Raw genomic sequence first — 19,344 nt, forward strand, 5'->3', positions numbered from 1 at the left:
AAAAAACATGGGTCTGGGCTGTTAATAAAAACATGGGTCTGGGCTGTTAATAAAAACATGGGTCTGGGCTGTTAATAAAAACATGGGTCTGGGCTGTTAATCAAAACATGGGTCTGGGCTGTTAATCAAAACATGGGTCTGGGCTGTTAATCAAAACATGTGGTGGTGTCGTGGTGTCGTTGTGTTGTTGTGCTGAGCAATTATTTTCTCCTGTTTAATGTCTTGTTAGTGGCACCTCACCACACTCAGCCAACCCAGTCCCTCCCCCATGTGATTTGAGGGGATTGTTTTCTCTATGCGTCATTGAGACGCTCCCAGAAAGCAATAAAGTGACAGAAAACACAGCAGTATGATGGGAAACAACCATAATGTCCCAGTCTATTCCGCACAGATGGGCAGTAGCATTATACAGTTTAGGTAGTGGGATTTAAACTTTCTGATTAACACCTTATTAGGATGGAGTTTGGGATGTTGTGTTGTTACTGCCCCCGGAACCATGTCGCATTCAATTTTGACAAGTTAACGTGATCAAACTTATATAATGCAGTGAGTTGATGAAATCATTCTTGTTCGTGTTCCAGTCTTCACTACAGTAAAGTAGGAGGCTGCGGTTGAATTCAGTTCTATCAGCACGAATAGCTCCTCGAGGCAGAGAGAGCTATATTTTATTCAGCACCGTATTCAGCATAAACAGATGTTAAAATTGTACTTTTCAGCAATAAGACTCAATGAGCTCTATTGGCAGCTGCAGATTGAGGTCACGGGTGGTCAGTGATTTAAATAACCCTGACCAATAACTTTTCTCGGATCTCATTCTCAAATTACAGCAGATTCTCCAGCAGTGTCACTCTCTTGATATTCTCTTGTGACAGATGTTAACATTTAAATGTTAACCAAAAATAATAGTTGGCCAAAGCACACGCTAGATTTGGTTGTGGTACCAAGATAACTCTCCGAATGAACCACTATGATTTGACTTAAACATATTGAATGGCATCTCTCTGCTACATTATGATATTTATTGAACCGTTATTTAACTAGGCAAGTCAGTTAGGAACAAATTCTTATTTACAATGACAGCCTACCGGGGAACAGTGGGTTAACTGCCTTGTTTAGGGGCAGAATAACAGACTTTTACCTTGTCAGCTCAGGGATTCAACCCAGCAACTTTTCAGTTACTGGCCCAATGCTCTAACCACTAGGCTACCTGCCACCTAACATTACTGGTTCATTTGGTTGGGAGTCTTGTTTTTCCTCTAGGTGCTTTTGGTCACACTTCCCTGCAAAAAGGAGGGATTGGGAGCCATATAGATAGAATTATGGAACATTGACTTGAATGGGGATTCCAGTTCTAGTAATTATATTTCTATGTTGGCAGCTGCCTGCCTCTAGTTCCTGTAGTGCTGTGAGGGCACAGGAGAGAGAGAGAGGCTGGCTCACAACAATTTACTGTAGATGCTCTTCAATGATATCTGCACCAGACACGCACATGCCTGCCTTGTCGAGAGTGCTAACACTGTAACTTGGTCTAGCTCATATTTTGGAATGTCATTTCAACTGTACCCAGTGGATAATAGGCAGAATCTACCATACATCCAGAACTGATTAGTGAAGGTTCTGGAGGCAAAAGGCAAAACTGGAAAAACAGGAAAAAGTCTCTGCACACATTCAGTCAGATGCACATTTCTTATTGTGGCTGAGCTTTCAGTCAGTCAACCTTCATGAGAGCACTGTACCCAGTGGGAAAGCTAACATCAACCATGGAACACGGTTTTGTGAGTAAGATGGGAGGAAAGAAACTGCACAAAGATCTGTGTTGCATTATGTAACAACAACAACGTGACTAACATAAAAGTTTTGAGACGTTGATTGACTGCACCAACTGAAATTCTTTTGAAGGTGTAGAACAGATTGCTGGGTAGCAAGAAATGTAGATCAAATAATGAGGGTTTTTGTTTTAAGCACAATTCCAAGCATACTTTTGTATCAAAAGCTTTCAATACATATGAACACACACACACACACACACACACACACACACACACACACACACACACACACACACACACACACACACACACACACACACACACACACACACACACACACACACACACACACACCTATAATACATGAAGAGTACATGAACACACACTTTCACCATTCATGCACATTATATAAGTGACCAAGGCAGGGTTTTCTTTGATTTCATTAGCCGTGATTAATCAGTCTGACATCCCTTGGTCAGGCTGTTTAGTGTCTGGAAGAGACCTGATAGATAGAAGCTCAATTTGTATCACTTAACAGTGGTTGACCGAAGGACTGGCTGGGACTGCTGTACAGAAAGGAAAGCAGCTCTGGTAAGCTCTGAGAGGAGACAGAGGCAGTGACTGACTGGAGGTGTAGCCTAGTGGCTAGAGAATTGGGCCAGTAACCAAAAGGTTGTTGGATCAAATCCCCAAGCTGACAAGGTAAAAAGCTGTCATTCTGCCCCTGAGCAAGGCAGTTAACCCACTGTTCCCCAGACAATGTGGATGTTGATTAAGGCAGCTCCCCACACCTCTCTGATTCAGAGGACACATTTCAGTTGTACAATTGACTCAGGTATCCCCACTTTATACATGGGATTAGGGGTAAGAAACTGTTACATAAATGCAATTTCTCTCAAGCGCACACACTCTCTCTATCCCTCTCTTGCTCTCTCTTTATCTCACACACTCTCTGATTCTCTTTCCCTCTCTCACTCTCTTACTCACACTCACTCTCTCTTCTTTTTCAAAGAGAATATTAAACACTCATGCTTATCCAATAGAAACTCAACAGAAAAACACCCAAAGGGAAAATGGATCCATCCTGCTCTTTTGTCATATCTGTCTAAAACTGATGAAGCTGACAAGCTTTGTCTCCATTCATCATGACAAAATGACCAAAACGCTCATTTTTCAAAACTGTCATGTTTGAAAGGTGAGGAAGGCTTTACTGAATAGATGAGAAGGGAATATTCATGCTTGGTAATCACCCCATGAACCCCCTTTCCTCATGAATCATTAAAGGTGCACTATAAATTGGAAAACTAAACTTCAGAATGGAAGCATAGAAATATAGTGCACACACTGTAGAACAGATCAACCGTTTCTTAGACTTGCTTTCATTGAGAATGATAGTTCTGTAACTAAGGTTGGGTCGCCCAAAAAGTTACATAGTGCAGCTTTAACAAAGATACAAATGAAAGAATTTGACCTCAATTAGTGGGCTACTTTTACCTGACGGGCTCTGCAGCTCCATTCATGTGTCTCAATAACTCCCCCACAGCTCTGATGAAGAGACCAGTCAGACGGTCAGTCAGTCTTTGAGCCCAGTGTTATTAGTTTTTGCCCAATATATACAGTGCATTTGGCAAGTACACATATATTTTCCGAATGCACTGTATGTATATATATTTTAAAACAATGTTTCCTAATACAGTATTAGCAGGGTAAAGGTTATCTATTCTGATGAAGTTCTGCAAAGATCAACTTTCTTCTCTTTTAGCAGGTCAACACCTTGACAACCATAAGACTCCAGATGATACGTCAACCATTAAGAATGCTTGATTACACAAGGCCATCATGGAAACTTTGAAATTGGCAGATACATTTACATATCTGAATCACAGTTTCATTCAGAAGTGATTACAGTGCCTCTAATGCTGTCAGAGGAGATTAGCAAGTGCTTTCATAACAACATACATACGTAATCATAGCGCAGTGTCGCATAAGACGTTTGATGACCACATCAGTATTCCCCTCTTGTCCCTGTCAAGCTCTCCAGAACTGACATGTCACCCTGTGGGAGATGGCTGGTAAAATGGATATTTAGACGATCATCAGCCCCTCATTCTCAAGGACAGTCAAAAAGCTGCAATAATGGAAGGAAGGAAGGAACAAAGTAAGGAGGGTTGAGGGTTGAGCTAGGGTTAGGGTTAGGGTTGACGCTAGGGTTAGGGTTAGTGTTGACGCTAGGGTTAGGGTTGAAGCTAGGGTTAGGGTTGAAGCTAGGGTTAGGGTTGAAGCTAGGGTTAGGGTTGAAGCTAGGGTTAGGGTTGACGCTAGGGTTAGGGTTAGTGTTGACGCTAGGGTTAGGGTTGAAGCTAGGGTTAGGGTTGAAGCTAGGGTTAGGGTTGAAGCTAGGGTTAGGGTTGAAGCTAGGGTTAGGGTTGACGCTAGGGTTAGGGTTGAAGCTAGGGTTAGGGTTGAAGCTAGGGTTAGGGTTGAAGCTAGGGTTAGGGTTGAAGCTAGGGTTAGGGTTAGGGTTGAAGCCAGGGTTAGGGTTGAAGCTAGGGTTAGGGTTAGGGTTGAAGTTAAGGTTAGGGTTGAAGCTAGGGTTAGGGTTGAAGCTAGGGTTAGGGTTGAAGCTAGGGTTAGGGTTGAAGCTAGGGTTAGGGTTGATGCTAGGGTTAGGGTTGAAGCTAGGTTTAGGGTTGAAGCTAGGGTTAGGGTTGACGCTAAGGTTAGGGTTGAAGCTAGGGTTAAGGTTGACGCTAGGGTTAGGGTTGAAGCTAGGGTTAGGGTTGAAGCTAGGGTTAGGGTTGAAGCTAGGGTTAGGGTTGACGCTAGGGTTAGGGTTGAAGCTAGGGTTAGGGTTGAAGCTAGGGTTAGGGTTGAAGCTAGGGTTAGGGTTGACGCTAGGGTTAGGGTTGAAGCTAGGGTTAGGGTTGAAACTAGGGTTAGGGTTAGGGTTGAAGCTAGGGTTAGGGTTGAAGCTAGGGTTAGGGTTAGGGTTGAAGCTAGGGTTAGGGTTGAAGCTAGGGTTAGGGTTAGGGTTGAAGTTATGGTTAGGGTTGAAGCTAGGGTTAGGGTTGAAGCTAGGGTTAGGGTTGAAGCTAGGGTTAGGGTTGACGCTAGGGTTAGGGTTGAAGCTAGGTTTAGGGTTGAAGCTAGGGTTAGGGTTGACGCTAGGGTTAGGGTTGAAGCTAGGGTTAGGGTTGACGTTAGGGTTAGGGTTGAAGCTAGGGTTAGGGTTGAAGCTAGGGTTAGGGTTGAAGCTAGGGTTAGGGTTGACGCTAGGGTTAGGGTTGAAGCTAGGGTTAGGGTTGACGCTAGGGTTAGGGTTGAAGGTAGGGTTAGGGTTGAAGCTAGGGTTAGGGTTGAAGCTAGGGTTAGGGTTGACGCTAGGGTTAGGGTTGAATCAAATCAAATCAAATCAAATTTATTTATATAGCCCTTCGTACATCAGCTGATATCTCAAAGTGCTGTACAGAAACCCAGCCTAAAACCCCAAACAGCAAGCAATGGAGGTGTAGAAGCACGGTGGCTAGGAAAAACTCCCTAGAAAGGCTAAAACCTAGGAAGAAACCTAGAGAGGAACCAGGCTATGTGGGGTGGCCAGTCCTCTTCTGGCTGTGCCGGGTGGAGATTATAACAGAACATGGCCAAGATGTTCAAATGTTCATAAATGACCAGCATGGTCGTATAATAATAAGGCAGAACAGTTGAAACTGGAGCAGCAGCACAGTCAGGTGGACTGGGGACAGCAAGGAGTCATCATGTCAGGTAGTCCTGGGGCATGGTCCTAGGGCTCAGGTCCTCCGAGAGAGAGAAAGAAAGAGAGAATTAGAGAGAGCATATGTGGGGTGGCCAGTCCTCTTCTGGCTGTGCCGGGTGGAGATTATAACAGAACATGGCCAAGATGTTCAAATGTTCATAAATGACCAGCATGGTCGAATAATAATAAGGCAGAACAGTTGAAACTGGAGCAGCAGCACGGCCAGGTGGACTGGGGACAGCAAGGAGTCATCATGTCAGGTAGTCCTGGGGCATGGTCCTAGGGCTCAGGTCCTCCGAGAGAGAGAGAGAAAGAGAGAATTATAGAACGCACACTTAGATTCACACAGGACACCGAATAGGACAGGAGAGGTACTCCAGATATAACAAACTGACCCTAGCCCCCCGACACATGAACTACTGCAGCATAAATACTGGAGGCTGAGACAGGAGGGGTCAGGAGACACTGTGGCCCCATCCGAGGACACCCCTAGACAGGGCCAAACAGGAAGGATATAACCCCACCCACTTTGCCAAAGCACAGCCCCCACACCACTAGAGGGATATCTTCAACCACCAACTTACCATCCTGAGACAAGGCTGAGTATAGCCCACAAAGATCTCCGCCATGGCACAACCCAAGGGGGGGCGCCAACCCAGACAGGATGACCACATCAGTGAATCAACCCACTCAGGTGACGCACCCCTTCCGGGGACGGCATGAGAGAGCCCCAGTAAGCCAGTGACTCAGCCCCTGTAATAGGGTTAGAGGCAGAGAATCCCAGTGGGAAGAGGGGAACCGGCCAGGCAGAGACAGCAAGGGCGGTTCGTTGCTCCAGAGCCTTTCCGTTCACCTTCCCACTCCTGGGCCAGACTACACTCAATCATATGACCCACTGAAGAGATAAGTCTTCAGTAAGGACTTAAAGGTTGAGACCGAGTTTGCGTCTCTGACATGGGTAGGCAGACCGTTCCATAAAAATGGAGCTCTATAGGAGAAAGCCCTGCCTCCAGCTGTTTGCTTAGAAATTCTAGGGACAATTAGGAGGCCTGCGTCTTGTGACCGTAGCGTACGTGTAGGTATGTACGGCAGGACCAAATCAGAGAGATAGGTAGGAGCAAGCCCATGTAATGCTTTGTAGGTTAGCAGTAAAACCTTGAAATCAGCCCTTGCTTTGACAGGAAGCCAGTGTAGAGAGGCTAGCACTGCAGTAATATGATAAATTTTTTTGGTTCTAGTCAGAATTCTAGCAGCCGTATTTAGCACCAACTGAAGTTTATTTAGTGCTTTATCCGGGTAGCCGGAAAGTAGAGCATTGCAGTAGTCTAACCTAGAAGTGACAAAAGCATGGATTAATTTATCTGCATCATTTTTGGACAGAAAGTTTCTGATTTTTGCAATGTTACGTAGATGGAAAAAAGCTGTCCTTGAAATGGTCTTGATATGTTCTTCAAAAGAGAGATCAGGGTCCAGAGTAACGCCGAGGTACTTCACAGTTTTATTTGAGACGACTGTACAACCATTAAGATTAATTGTCAGATTCAACAGAAGATCTCTTTGTTTCTTGGGACCTAGAACAAGCATCTCTGTTTTGTCCGAGTTTAAAAGTAGAAAGTTTGCAGCCATCCACTTCCTTATGTCTGAAACGCATGCTTCTAGCAAGGGCAATTTTGGGGCTTCACCATGTTTCATTGAAATGTACAGCTGTGTGTCATCCGCATAGCAGTGAAAGTTAACATTATGTTTTCGAATAACATCCCCAAGAGGTAAAATATATAGTGAAAACAATAGTGGTCCCAAAACGGAAACTTGAGGAACACCAAAATGTACAGTTGATTTGTCAGAGGACAAACCATTCACAGAGACAAACTGATATCTTTCCGACAGATAAGATCTAAACCAGGCCAGAACTTGTCCGTGTAGACCAATTTGGGTTTCCAATCTCTCCAAAAGAATGTGGTGATCGATGGTATCAAAAGCAGCACTAAGGTCTAGGAGCACGAGGACAGATGCAGAGCCTCGGTCCGATGCCATTAAAATGTAATTTACCACCTTCACAAGTGCCGTCTCAGTGCTATGATGGGGTCTAAAACCAGACTGAAGCATTTCGTATACATTGTTTGTCTTCAGGAAGGCAGTAAGTTGCTGCCAAACAGCCTTTTCTAAAAATTTTGAGAGGAATGGAAGATTCGATATAGGCCTATAGTTTTTTATATTTTCTGGGTCAAGGTTTGGCTTTTTCAAGAGAGGCTTTATTACTGCCACTTTTAGTGAGTTTGGTACACATCCGGTGGATAGAGAGCCGTTTATTATGTTCAACATAGGAGGGCCAAGCACAGGAAGCAGCTCTTTCAGTAGTTTAGTTGGAATAGGGTCCAGTATGCAGTTTGAAGGTTTAGAGGCCATGATTATTTTCATCATTGTGTCAAGAGATATAGTACTCACTTGAGCGTCTCTCTTGATCCTAGGTCCTGGGAGAGTTGTGCAGACTCAGGACAACTGAGCTTTGAAGGAATACGCAGATTTAAAGAGGAGTCCGTAATTTGTTTTCTAATAATCATAATCTTTTCCTCAAAGAAGTTCATGAATTTATCACTGCTAAAGTGAAAGTCATCTTCTCTTGGGGAATGCTGCTTTTTAGTTATCTTTGCGACAGTATCAAAAAGGAATTTCGGATTGTTCTTATTTTCCTCAATTAAGTTAGAAAAATAGGATGATCAAGCAGCAGTAAGGGCTCTACGGTACTGCACGGTACTGTCTTTCCAAGCTAGTCGGAAGACTTCCAGTTTGGTGTGGCGCCATTTCCGTTCCAATTTTCTGGAAGCTTGCTTCAGAGCTCGGGTATTTTCTGTGTACCAGGGAGCTAGTTTCTTATGAGAAATGTTTTTAGTTTTTAGGGGTGCAACTGCATCTAGTGTATTGCGCAAGGTTAAATTGAGTTCCTCAGTTAGGTGGTTAACTGATTTTTGTCCTCTGGCGTCCTTGGGTAGACAGAGGGAATCTGGAAGGACATCAAGGAATCTTTGTGTTGTCTGTGAATTTATAGCACGACTTTTGATGTTCCTTGGTTGGGGTCTGAGCAGATTATTTTTTGCAATTGCAAACGTAATAAAATAGTGGTCCGATAGTCCAGGATTATGAGGAAAAACATTAAGATCCACAACATTTATTCCATGGGACAAAACTAGGTCCAGCGTATGACTGTGACAGTGAGTGGGTCCAGAGACATGTTGGACAAAACCCACTGAGTCGATGATGGCTCCGAAAGCCTTTTGGAGTGGGTCTGTGGACTTTTCCATGTGAATATTAAAGTCACCAAAGATTAGAATATGATCTGCTATGACTACAAGGTCCGATAGGAATTCAGGGAACTCAGTGAGGAACGCTGTATATGGCCCAGGAGGCCTGTAAACAGTAGCTATAAAAAGTGATTGAGTAGGCTGCATAGATTTCATGACTAGAAGCTCAAAAGACGAAAACGTAATTTTTTTTTGTAAATTGAAATTTGCTATCGTAAATGTTAGCAACACCTCCGCCTTTGCGGGATGCACGGGGATATGTTCACTAGTGTAGCCAGGAGGTGAGGCCTCATTTAACACAGTAAATTCATCAGGATTAAGCCATGTTTCAGTCAGGCCAATCACATCAAGATTATGGTCAGTGATTAGTTCATTGACTATAATTGCCTTTGAAGTAAGGGATCTAACATTAAGTAGCCCTATTTTGAGATGTGAGGTATCATGATCTCTTTCAATAATGACAGGAATGGAGGTGGTCTTTATCCTAGTGAGATTGCTAAGGCGAACACCGCCATGTTTAGTTTTGCCCAACCTAGGTCGAGGCACAGACACGGTCTCAATGGTGATAGCTGAGCTGACTACACTGACTGTGCTAGTGGCAGACTCCACTATGCTGGCAGGCTGGCTAACAGCCTGCTGCCTGGCCTGCACCCTATTTCATTGTGGAGCTAGAGGTAGGGTTAGGGTTGAAGCTAGGGTTAGGGTTGAAGGTAGGGTTAGGGTTGAAGCTAGGGTTAGGGTTGACGCTAGGGTTAGGGTTAGGGTTGAAGCTAGGGTTAGGGTTGAAGGTAGGGTTAGGATTGAAGCTAGGGTTAGGGTTGATGCTAGGGTTAGGGTTGAAGGTAGGGTTAGGGTTGAAGCTAGGGTTAGGGTTGAAGGTAGGGTTAGGGTTGAAGCTAGGGTTAGGGTTAGGGTTGACGCTAGGGTTAGGGTTGAAGCTAGGGTTAGGGTTAGGGTTGACGCTAGGGTTAGGGTTAGGGTTGACGCTAGGGTTAGGGTTGAAGCTAGGGTTAGGGTTGACGCTAGGGTTAGGACTGAAGCTAGGGTTAGGGTTAGAGTTGAAGTTAGGTTTAGGGTTAGGGTTGAAGCTAGGGTTAGGGTTAGGGTTAGGGTTGAAGCTAGGGTTAGGGTTAGAGTTGAAGTTAGGTTTAGGGTTAGGGTTGAAGATAGGGTTAGGGTTGAAGTTAGGGTTAGGGTTGAAGCTAGGATTAGGGTTAGGGTTGAAGCTAGGATTAGGGTTAGGGTTGAAGCTAGGGTTAGAGTTGAAGTTAGGGTGAGGGTTGAAGCTAGGATTAGGGTTAGGGTTGAAGCTAGGGTTAGGGTTGAAGTTAGGGTTAGGGTTGAAGCTAGGATTAGGGTTACGGTTGAAGCTAGGGTTAGGGTTGAAGCTAGGATTAGGGTTAGGGTTGAAGCTAGGATTAGGGTTGAAGTTAGGGTTAGGGTTGAAGCTAGGATTAGGGTTAGGGTTGAAGCTAGGATTAGGTTTGAAGTTAGGGTTAGGGTTGAAGCTAGGATTAGGGTTAGGGTTGAAGCTAGCGTTAGGGTTAGGATTGATGCTAGGGTTAGGGTTGAAGCTAATGAGAATGGCACAGGAGGAGATGGCCGCCGTTTTACGGTCTCCTTACCAGTTGTGCTATTATGTGTTGTTTTTCACGATATTTGTAAATTATTTTGTACATAATGTTTCTGCAGCCGTATCTTATGGAAGAAAAGAGCTTCTGAATATCAGGACAGCGATCACTCACCTCGGATTAGTCAAAGATTTCTTCAACAGCAACAACAACAGCAGCAAGCAGGACTCACACGATATTCTCCAAACACCCCACAGGGCAGACATCCCAATTATTCGCAAAAGGAATCGACGCAGAGGACGAAGAGCCGGATGCCTCATCCGGACCCGCAGAAGGCAACTAGGAAAGCTGCCGTTACAGTCAGTATTACTAACCAACATGCAATCATTGGACAATAAACTAGATGAGGTACGAACACGAATATCCTACCAACAGGACATCAAAAACTGTAATATCCTATGCTTCACGGAATCGTGGCTGAATGACAACATGGATATTCAGCTAGCGGGATACACGCTGCACCGGCAGGATAGAACAACACACTCCGGTAAGACGAGGGGTGGTCTGTGCATATTTGTAAACAACAGCTGGTGCACGAAATCTAAGTCTCTAGATTTTGATCGCCTGAAGTAGAGTATATTGTGATAAATTGCAGGCCACACTACTTGCCTAGAGAGTTCTCAGCTATACTTTTCGTGGCTGTTTATTTACCACCACAAACAGATGCTGGCACTAAGACCACACTCAGCCAGCTGTATAAGGAAATAAGTAAACAGGAAACCGTGCACCCGGAGGAGGCGCTCCTAGTGGCCTGAGACTTTATTGCAGGGAAACTTAAATCAGTTCTACCAAATCTCTATCAACATGTTAAATGTGCAACCAGAGGGAAAACAATTCTAGATGACCTGTACTCCACACACAGAGACACGTACAAAGCTCTCCCTAGCCCTCCATTTGGTAAATCCGACCTCAATTATCCTCCTGATTCCTGCTTAAGGGCAAAAATTAAAGCAGGATGCACCAGTGACTCTGCTATCACAGACTGGAACCTGTTCCGGGATTCTTCCGATGACATTGAGGAATACACCACATCAGTCACTGGCTTTATCAATAAGTGCATTGAGTACGTCGTCCCCACAGTGACTGTACGTACATACCCCAACCAGAAGCCATGGATTACAGACAACATTCGCACTGAGCTAAAGGGTAGAGCTGCCGCTTTCAAGGAGTGGGACTCTAACCCGGAAGCTTACAAGAAATCCCGGTATGCCCTGCCCATCACGCACATGGATTGTCGATGACTGAAGCAAACCAAGTGGAATGCAATACCTCAGGTCAGGTCATCAGCACAATATGAAGTATATGATTTCTTTAATGTTTAACATAACAAAATGTGAGCATATAGAAATGCTATAATGAATACAGATTCTCAATTTATAGTATTACTCAGAGTAAGATGTTGTATTGCATTAAAAAAAATCATGAATGGTTTTCAGTTGTCCTATCTCTTGCCTGGCCCTTGTTTATACACCGTAGGTACTGAGGCCATGGATATAGTCCACCCTTATTTAACAACCCTCTCACATGCCAGCCAAATCCACCCACTGACTGCAATGCCCCCTTAATCCAACTGTCATTCCCCGTAGTTCCTCATGAAGGAGATGTCTGATCTTGGCCTGGAACGCTTTTACATTTTCTTTGTTTCTTTGTTTCTCTTCTCTCGCTCTGCTTTCTCCTCTCTCTCTCTCTCTCTCTCTCTCTCTCTCTCTCTCTCTCTCTCTCTCTCTCTCTCTCTCTCTCTCTGTGCTCCCTCTCTCTTTCTGCTCTCTCTCTGCTTTCTCCTCTCTCGCTCTGCTTTCTCCTCTCTCTCTCTCTCTCTCTCTCTCTCTCTCTCTCTCTCTCTGTGCTCCCTCTCTCTTTCTGCTCTCTCTCTGCTTTCTCCTCTCTCACTCTGCTTTCTCCTCTCTCTCTCTCTCTCTCTGTGCTCCCTCCTTCTCTCTCTTTTCTCTCTCTCTCTCCCTCTCTCTCTCTGTGCTCCCTCTCTCTTTCTGCTCTCTCTCTCTCTCTCTGTCTCTCTCTCTCTCTCTGCTTTCTCCTCTCTCTGCTTTCTCCTCTGCTTTGCTTTCTCTCTCTCTCTCTCTCTCTCTCTCTCTCTCTCCTCCTTCTCTCTCTTTCTCTCTCTCTCTCCCTCTCTCTCTCTCTGTGCTCCCTCTCTCTTTCTGCTCTCTCTCTCTCTCTCTCTCTCTCTCTCTCTCTCTCTCTCTCTCTCTCTGCTTTCTCTGCTCTCTCTCTCTCTCTCTCTCTCTCCTCTCTCCCTCTCTCTCTCTCTCTCTCTCTCTCTCTCTCTCTCTCTCTCTCTCTCTCTCTCTCTCTCTCACTATGTGTTTGTGTGTGTGTGTGTACGTGCTCGCCTGTGTGTGTGTCCCTTAGTCTAAGTGAATGCTCTCTCTGATTCCTCATTTCATCGTTCCCAAGGTAATAGGGAGTTGGAAACCAGCGGATGCAGGGCTGATTGCCTCTTTGCTGTCCCAGAGAACGCTCAAGGGGCAAATGTAGATTTGGGATAGAGAGGGGTTGTTGTCTAGTGCGTCAAAGGCATTGGTACACAGAACTTTATAAAATGGCTGTGTGGTTTGTCCTAAATATTGCTTAGTAAGATCTCCAAGGGATTGAAATGAGAAAATGAACCCAGACCTGACTTCTGGATTGAGACAGTGTCCTGCTACAACCCTTCGATAGAATGACTAAAACACAAATGGCTTGAAATATGGTGCTAATTTTGACCAATTTTAGATAACAATCTTACCCTTAAGATATTACATTTATATCTTATTCAGTACGTAATAATCATGGTGTCTTGAACTGGGGTTATTTGTCTTCTGTCTGTCTGCAGGGGGATGGGTTCTCATAATGGGCTGTTGGCTAAATCAGTGACATCGGACATTATTCTCTGGCAGTCTGGTGCATTATCTTTATTACAACCTCCTGGTGGTTTTAATCTGAGATAGGAGCTGGGAGAGCTGGAGGGGGTAAACCAAGGTGAGGGGAATGACATATTGAAGATAGAGAAATATCCAGCCTTCCCATAGTTCCTTTATAGTGTTCCTACAAAAGATGGACATTGCCATAATGTAATTTGGTATCATACTCAGAAAAAATGTGCTAACTAGAACCAAATAGGGTTATTCGGCTGTCTCCTGGAAACAAAAAGGGTTCTCTATGCGGACAGCCGCAGAACCCTTTTGAGTACAATTACAGGGTCAGGGACCAACTGATGCACATACTCTCAGAGTTCTACTATAATTATAAACTGGGTGGCTAAAGCCTTGAATGTTGATTGGCTGCAAGCCGTGATATATCAGACCATATACCACGGGTATGACAAAACATGTATTTTTACTGCCCTAATTAGGTTGGTAACCAGTTTATAATAGCACTATGGCATCTCAGGGGTTTATGATATTTAAGTGATAATGCCCGAGAAGCCCGTGTTTGGAGGATATATTGGCACAGGTGTTGTTACCAGACCATGACAATATATCCTCCAAACACCAGCTTGGAGGGCATTATCAGTTTTACACAAAATGTTCCAATAATGATTTCCATATTTTCATAAAAAACTAAATTTTTATCAATTTATTCATACTATTTCATCCTTCCACAAGATTTAGTCCCGACACAAGCCGCCTGGTCATTCGTTGTATTGGTTCTGTTGCCAGAGACACGACCCAGTCATTCAGTCTTTTTGTTCTGTATCTATGGACGTTCGTTCTAAATGTTTTCTGTTGCCATAATGGCTGGCAACATTCTTATCCCTTGCTTGCTAGCTAGCCAACTATTGCTAACTTACGGTCACGTCGAACAGTGCAGCCAGAATAAAAACAGTAGCTGCATTTGCATTTGTTTAAGCTGTTTTCTAGTGACATTTATTTGGAGACATCCATAACAATGAGCTAATGATGCGCGATTTCTCCTGGCATAGAAAATGTGCTCTCTTGTCAGGACACTGTTCAGAGGAGCTAGCCAACAACACAGCTAACACAATCACATCAAACTGAAGCTGGAAAGACCGCAAACTAGCTGCACTTCATTTCGTTTTACCTGTTTTCTATTGACATTTCTTTGTATATATCCATAAAAATTATGTTGATTCATGATTTCGACTCGCTGAGAAAAGCTGCCTGCCTGTCTGTCTCATCCCGACTACTGACACGTTTATTACTATGCGACAACTGGAGATCGAATTTGAATATTGAAACACTGTTGCAAATGTTGGAGAGACAGGCAGCAATGTTTATAGAAATCTCCTCTGTTGAAAACTAAATGATAGTCTAAAAGAAATGTGAGATAATGTCTAGATGCTTTTTATAGTGGCAATCAAGTTTATAAATTGCTTGGCTGGGCTGATGAGACAGTGGATTGCGCAGTCAGATGGAACAGAGTAAATAGGCATTTGAACGTCATAGATTTAGCCGGTGGTAACTTGTGGAATAGACACCGGCTGGAATGTGGTTTTAACCAATCAGCATTCAGGATTAGACCCACCTGTTGTATAAATGGCCAATATACCACGGTTAAGGGCTGTATCCAGGCACTCCACCTTGCGTAGAGCACGACACAACGTGGAGTGCCTGGATACAGCTCTTAGCCGTGGTATATTGGCCATACACCACACTCCCTTATTTCTTAATTATACCACAGACCCATTTCAGCACATCCTGAGACATTAGGAACACCTGGTTCATTTGGAACACTTAAAATAACACTTTCACACAACAACCAACCAGCCTCTCCTCTCTTATCCAGGTTATTGATTTCATAATTAGTCCTCTTAGTGGGGCTAACGACGTCAGTGGAGCTTCTGACAGCAGCAAGTTAAATGGCCGTGTACAGTATTTGTCACCTTCCATCCTCCTATCTGTGCTGTGCCTAAAGGTCATCTAAAGGTTGCACTGTGGAGCCCAGCCAATGACGTACAGGTATATGAGCCTAGCAGGAAGAGGAGGTCCATAAAGGATGGACCCATATATCATGGCTGTGATGTTACGTAATATGTCAGCCAATGATGTACAGGTACTGTGTATGTATATGACTAACAGCAAGAGGACCATATAGGATGAATCTATATCATGACTGTGTTGGTAATAGGTACACAGGAACACATTATAGCCTGCAGGTCAGTGGCGGCCGGTGCCATTTAAGATGAGGGAGGATGATTTATGTTTATTACGAGCATAGCCTTGTTTCTATTACAGCATATTGGATGACTGTCATTCATATTCCATTCACCCAGTTCAATGTAGCATTGATAGGTTTAGGCTACTACATGACACTTGAAATTTCCCTATACTCATCATGTGGTTGCTACAACCTAGACTATGAATGAAAGTTTACAACGTAGGTGCACACAGGTCGAGAGAAAAATTACACACTCTTACCTGCATCTACTGTAGCTGATCTAGTAATCATTAGTCCAACACTTGCAAAGGAGGGTTTCTATTCGACAAATTCAGGTATGTTTATCCCCGTTTCGTTCCGTTTAATTCTGTTTAAGAAACGTTTTTCAACAGAATCGGCGGAATGAATACACTGCTGATCGCGTGTAAACACAATTAAATTTCATAGCAGCCACTTTGTACTCCTTCTCACATCTATGCGGTCTCCTCCTCTCACCTTTTCCCTTCGCTTCTGGACTTCAATGCAAAGCAAGTCAGCTGTATGTGACCAAGCAAAAAAAACGTTCCATCCAAACCATATCATAACCGCTACACACAGCCTACATTGTTGTCACCATATTAGCTAGTCAACATATTTGATAGAACTGATACGTTATTAAACCCACTACAATCATGCAGTAACGTTACAGTGTACAGTCATTCAGTAAGCAGTTTAGCAGTTACACTGGCGGGCCCTGGTGGCAATAAATTAGTAAAGCCAAAAGCTGGAAAGAAGTAGAATTAGCCAACTTGAATACAGGTGTAACCTAAAAATGTGCAGACATCATTGGACAGGAAAAGGCGCAACGCTCGCTCACCATTAAAAATGTGTCGTTTTATTAGACATAGCCAGCTAGCTAACAGCTAGCTAACATAGCATCCCTCTGTTTGAGCAGGGTGTTAGTAGGCTAAACTAGCTAGCTGCATTTGCTAGCTAAGTAAGTGGAGTACTAGATTCATTCTCTGATTGGGTGGACAACATGTCACTTCATGCTGCAAGAGCTCTGATCGGTTGGAGGACGTCCTCCAGAAGTTGTCATAATTACTGTGTAAGTCTATGGAAGAGGGTGATAATCATGGGCCTCCTAGGTTTTGTATTGAAGTCAATGTACCCAGAGGACGGAAGACAGCTGTCCTCCAGCTACACCATGGTGCTACTCTACAGAGTGCTGTTGAGAATACTCTAGGCCTTTTTTGCAAAATAGTTTGTTATTTGGTCACGTGAATATATTTAGTGTAGTTTTATCTAAAAAGGATAACTTTTTAAATGTTAAAAAAAATATTTTTATGAAATTCACTGATGATGGTCCTCCCCATCCTCCTCTGAGGAGCCTCCACTGCTGCAGGTATAAGGCTTTTTTAAAAACCTGTTATAAGCATGTATGTAGCATGTATTTATAATGTATTATAACAATGCTTATAATACATTATGTCTCTCTGTGTAGCAAGATTTTGTAATGTACTCAGCTACTTATTATAAATATTTATTCTGTATGAACAGACTTGTGGATGTGTAGGACAGTGCAGTTAATGTCTTTAAGAAGTGCATTACTTAAAACCAGCTCTATTAAATCTGAGGAAATGACGTTGCTACCACTGACTATTAATACAGACTGAAGAAGAAGATTCAAGGCTGTGTAATTTACTATGTCAGGATTATAAATTCAGCAGCACTTTCGCCATGCTTCGCTAAGCCACTGGAACAGTGCATTTAGGTGTACACTCACTATCCTAGAGAAAAGGGGGATATGAAATGTATTACCACTTTGTTGAACACAATGACTTTGCATACTAAAGACTGTCTGGGCAGTGGTTGTTTATTTGGTATTTTGTATGTGTTATGATGAAATAACACCATAAAAGTTTCATGGCAGTAACTTACCCCTGGTTCTCATGAATTAGTAAATTGTATAGACTAGTTTGGCTAATGTTCAAGGCCAAAGGTTTCATGGGTTCTGAAATAGACACTGTCTCGTACAACTGCAGAACAGAACAGACTAAAAGAGACCCTGGGAGAATATACCACAGCCTAGCAACACATGAGTTATTTGATGTGTATGTGTGTGTGTGTGTGTGTGTGTGTGTGTGTGTGTGTGTGTGTGTGTGTGTGTGTGTGTGTGTGTGTGTGTGTGTGTGTGTGTGTGTGTGTGTGTGTGTGTGAGAGAGAGAGAGAGAGAGAGAGAGAGAGTTTCTGACTGTATGGAAGTATTCCTTCCTATTTCCTAAAGAGCCATTCAATATGCATCACAAGCTACTCTTTATTTGTCAGTTGTGTCACTGAGCCAAAGGCTTGTGGGAAGGCTGCATGATAATGCTAATCATTATAGTGATGCTTTTGACTGTAGTGGTTAATTTCCTCTGTAGATGCTTCTCCTGCCTCTGGTTTTTGACAGCTTTGTGTAACAGAAAAACACAGGGCAGCTCATTTGCAACTCGCCAGGTGTGCAACTTTTTTTTCAGATAACATTCTAAGAGATGCATGAAATGGAAAAGGTAGTCAGCTTTGCTAGATTGGAGATCAATGTGGTTTGTCACAGAATTTGACTTCCACATACATTCATTAAACTATAGATTGCTTTTTTTTTTGAATAAATGGGAAATGTAATATAATATGTCTGATTTGGTTCAAGGGCTAACAACAATATATTCCCACACACATGCCCCCCCCACCCCCAGCCATATGAGCTTAAGGTCTCATCACCTTCCAGGTGCCCCCCATCCCCCACCCCCAGCCATATGAGCTTAAGGTCTCATCACCTTCCAGGTGCCCCCCACCCCCCCCCCCAGCCATAAGAGCTCCCATCACCCCCCCCCCAGCCATAAGAGCTTAAGGTCTCATCACCTTCCAGGTGCCCCCCCCAGCCATAAGAGCTTAAGGTCACATCACCTTCCAGGTGCCCCCCAGCCATAAGAGCTTAAGGTCACATCACCTTCCAGGTACCCCCCAGCCATAAGAGCTTAAGGTTACATCACCTTCCAGGTACCCCCCAGCCATAAGAGCTTAAGGTCACATCACCTTCCAAGTGTCGTCGTCGTCCCCCGAGCTATGGCTCATTGAGCCACAATGTCCTGCCCATGGCACACCTTGTTCCCTCTCTGCTTGCTGGCTGATTAACACATTCTCCTAAGGCTCTTCCCTGGAAACCACAGGAGTGAAATTGCTGTGGAACGCTCCATTCTGTTCCCCCTCGCAGCAGGTGACGAAGATGTGCCTGTGGTGGTGTCACACTGACCTGAGCGTTGTTTACTGCATAACAGAGGGAGAGAGAAAGAGAGAAGGGGGAGAGAGAGAATGAGAGAAGTGTGAGAGAGAGCGAAAGAAAGAGAATGACATAAGGGAGAGAGAGAGAGAGAGAGAGAGAAGGGGGGAGAGAGGGAGAGCAAAAGAGAAAGAAATACTGGGGAAGTCAGGTAGAGAACAGCTGTGAGGGCAGAACAACCTCACCATGTCCTGCTCCCTCTCTGTTCCTATCTACTGCATGTGGGCAACACATAACACACCATGTGACCTGCCACTGTTTATACCGTGTGTTTCATTAGACTTCATGTTCATTAAGAACACCAGTCTCTGGTGGCTAGTTTTCTGACAGAGATAGAGAGAGTGAGCCCCAGAATTCTGGAAGACATCCATGATGTACCATGATCCACCTAGCCTGCTCTGCTGCCATCTGTTCCTGTTAGCTCTGTTTGGCTGGGAATGCACATGTTTACACAACACACAGTGTGGCTCCTCCT

At 43.9% G+C, this 19,344-nt stretch overlaps 1 long non-coding RNA gene across 1 annotated transcript; it reads right to left on the reverse strand.

Moving 5' to 3' along the window:
- Positions 1-1,152: 1,152 nt before the first annotated feature.
- On the reverse strand, positions 1,153-18,880 carry LOC112216277. Its single transcript, XR_002948294.2, has 3 exons — positions 18,626-18,880; positions 3,733-3,897; positions 1,153-3,314 (listed from the first exon to the last, which is right to left on the reverse strand). It is a non-coding gene; the product is annotated as an uncharacterized LOC112216277 (long non-coding RNA).
- Between the last annotated feature and the right edge of the window lie 464 nt (positions 18,881-19,344).

Source organism: Oncorhynchus tshawytscha, linkage group LG16 (genome assembly GCF_018296145.1).
Source record: "Oncorhynchus tshawytscha isolate Ot180627B linkage group LG16, Otsh_v2.0, whole genome shotgun sequence".
Lineage (NCBI taxonomy): Eukaryota > Metazoa > Chordata > Actinopteri > Salmoniformes > Salmonidae > Oncorhynchus > Oncorhynchus tshawytscha.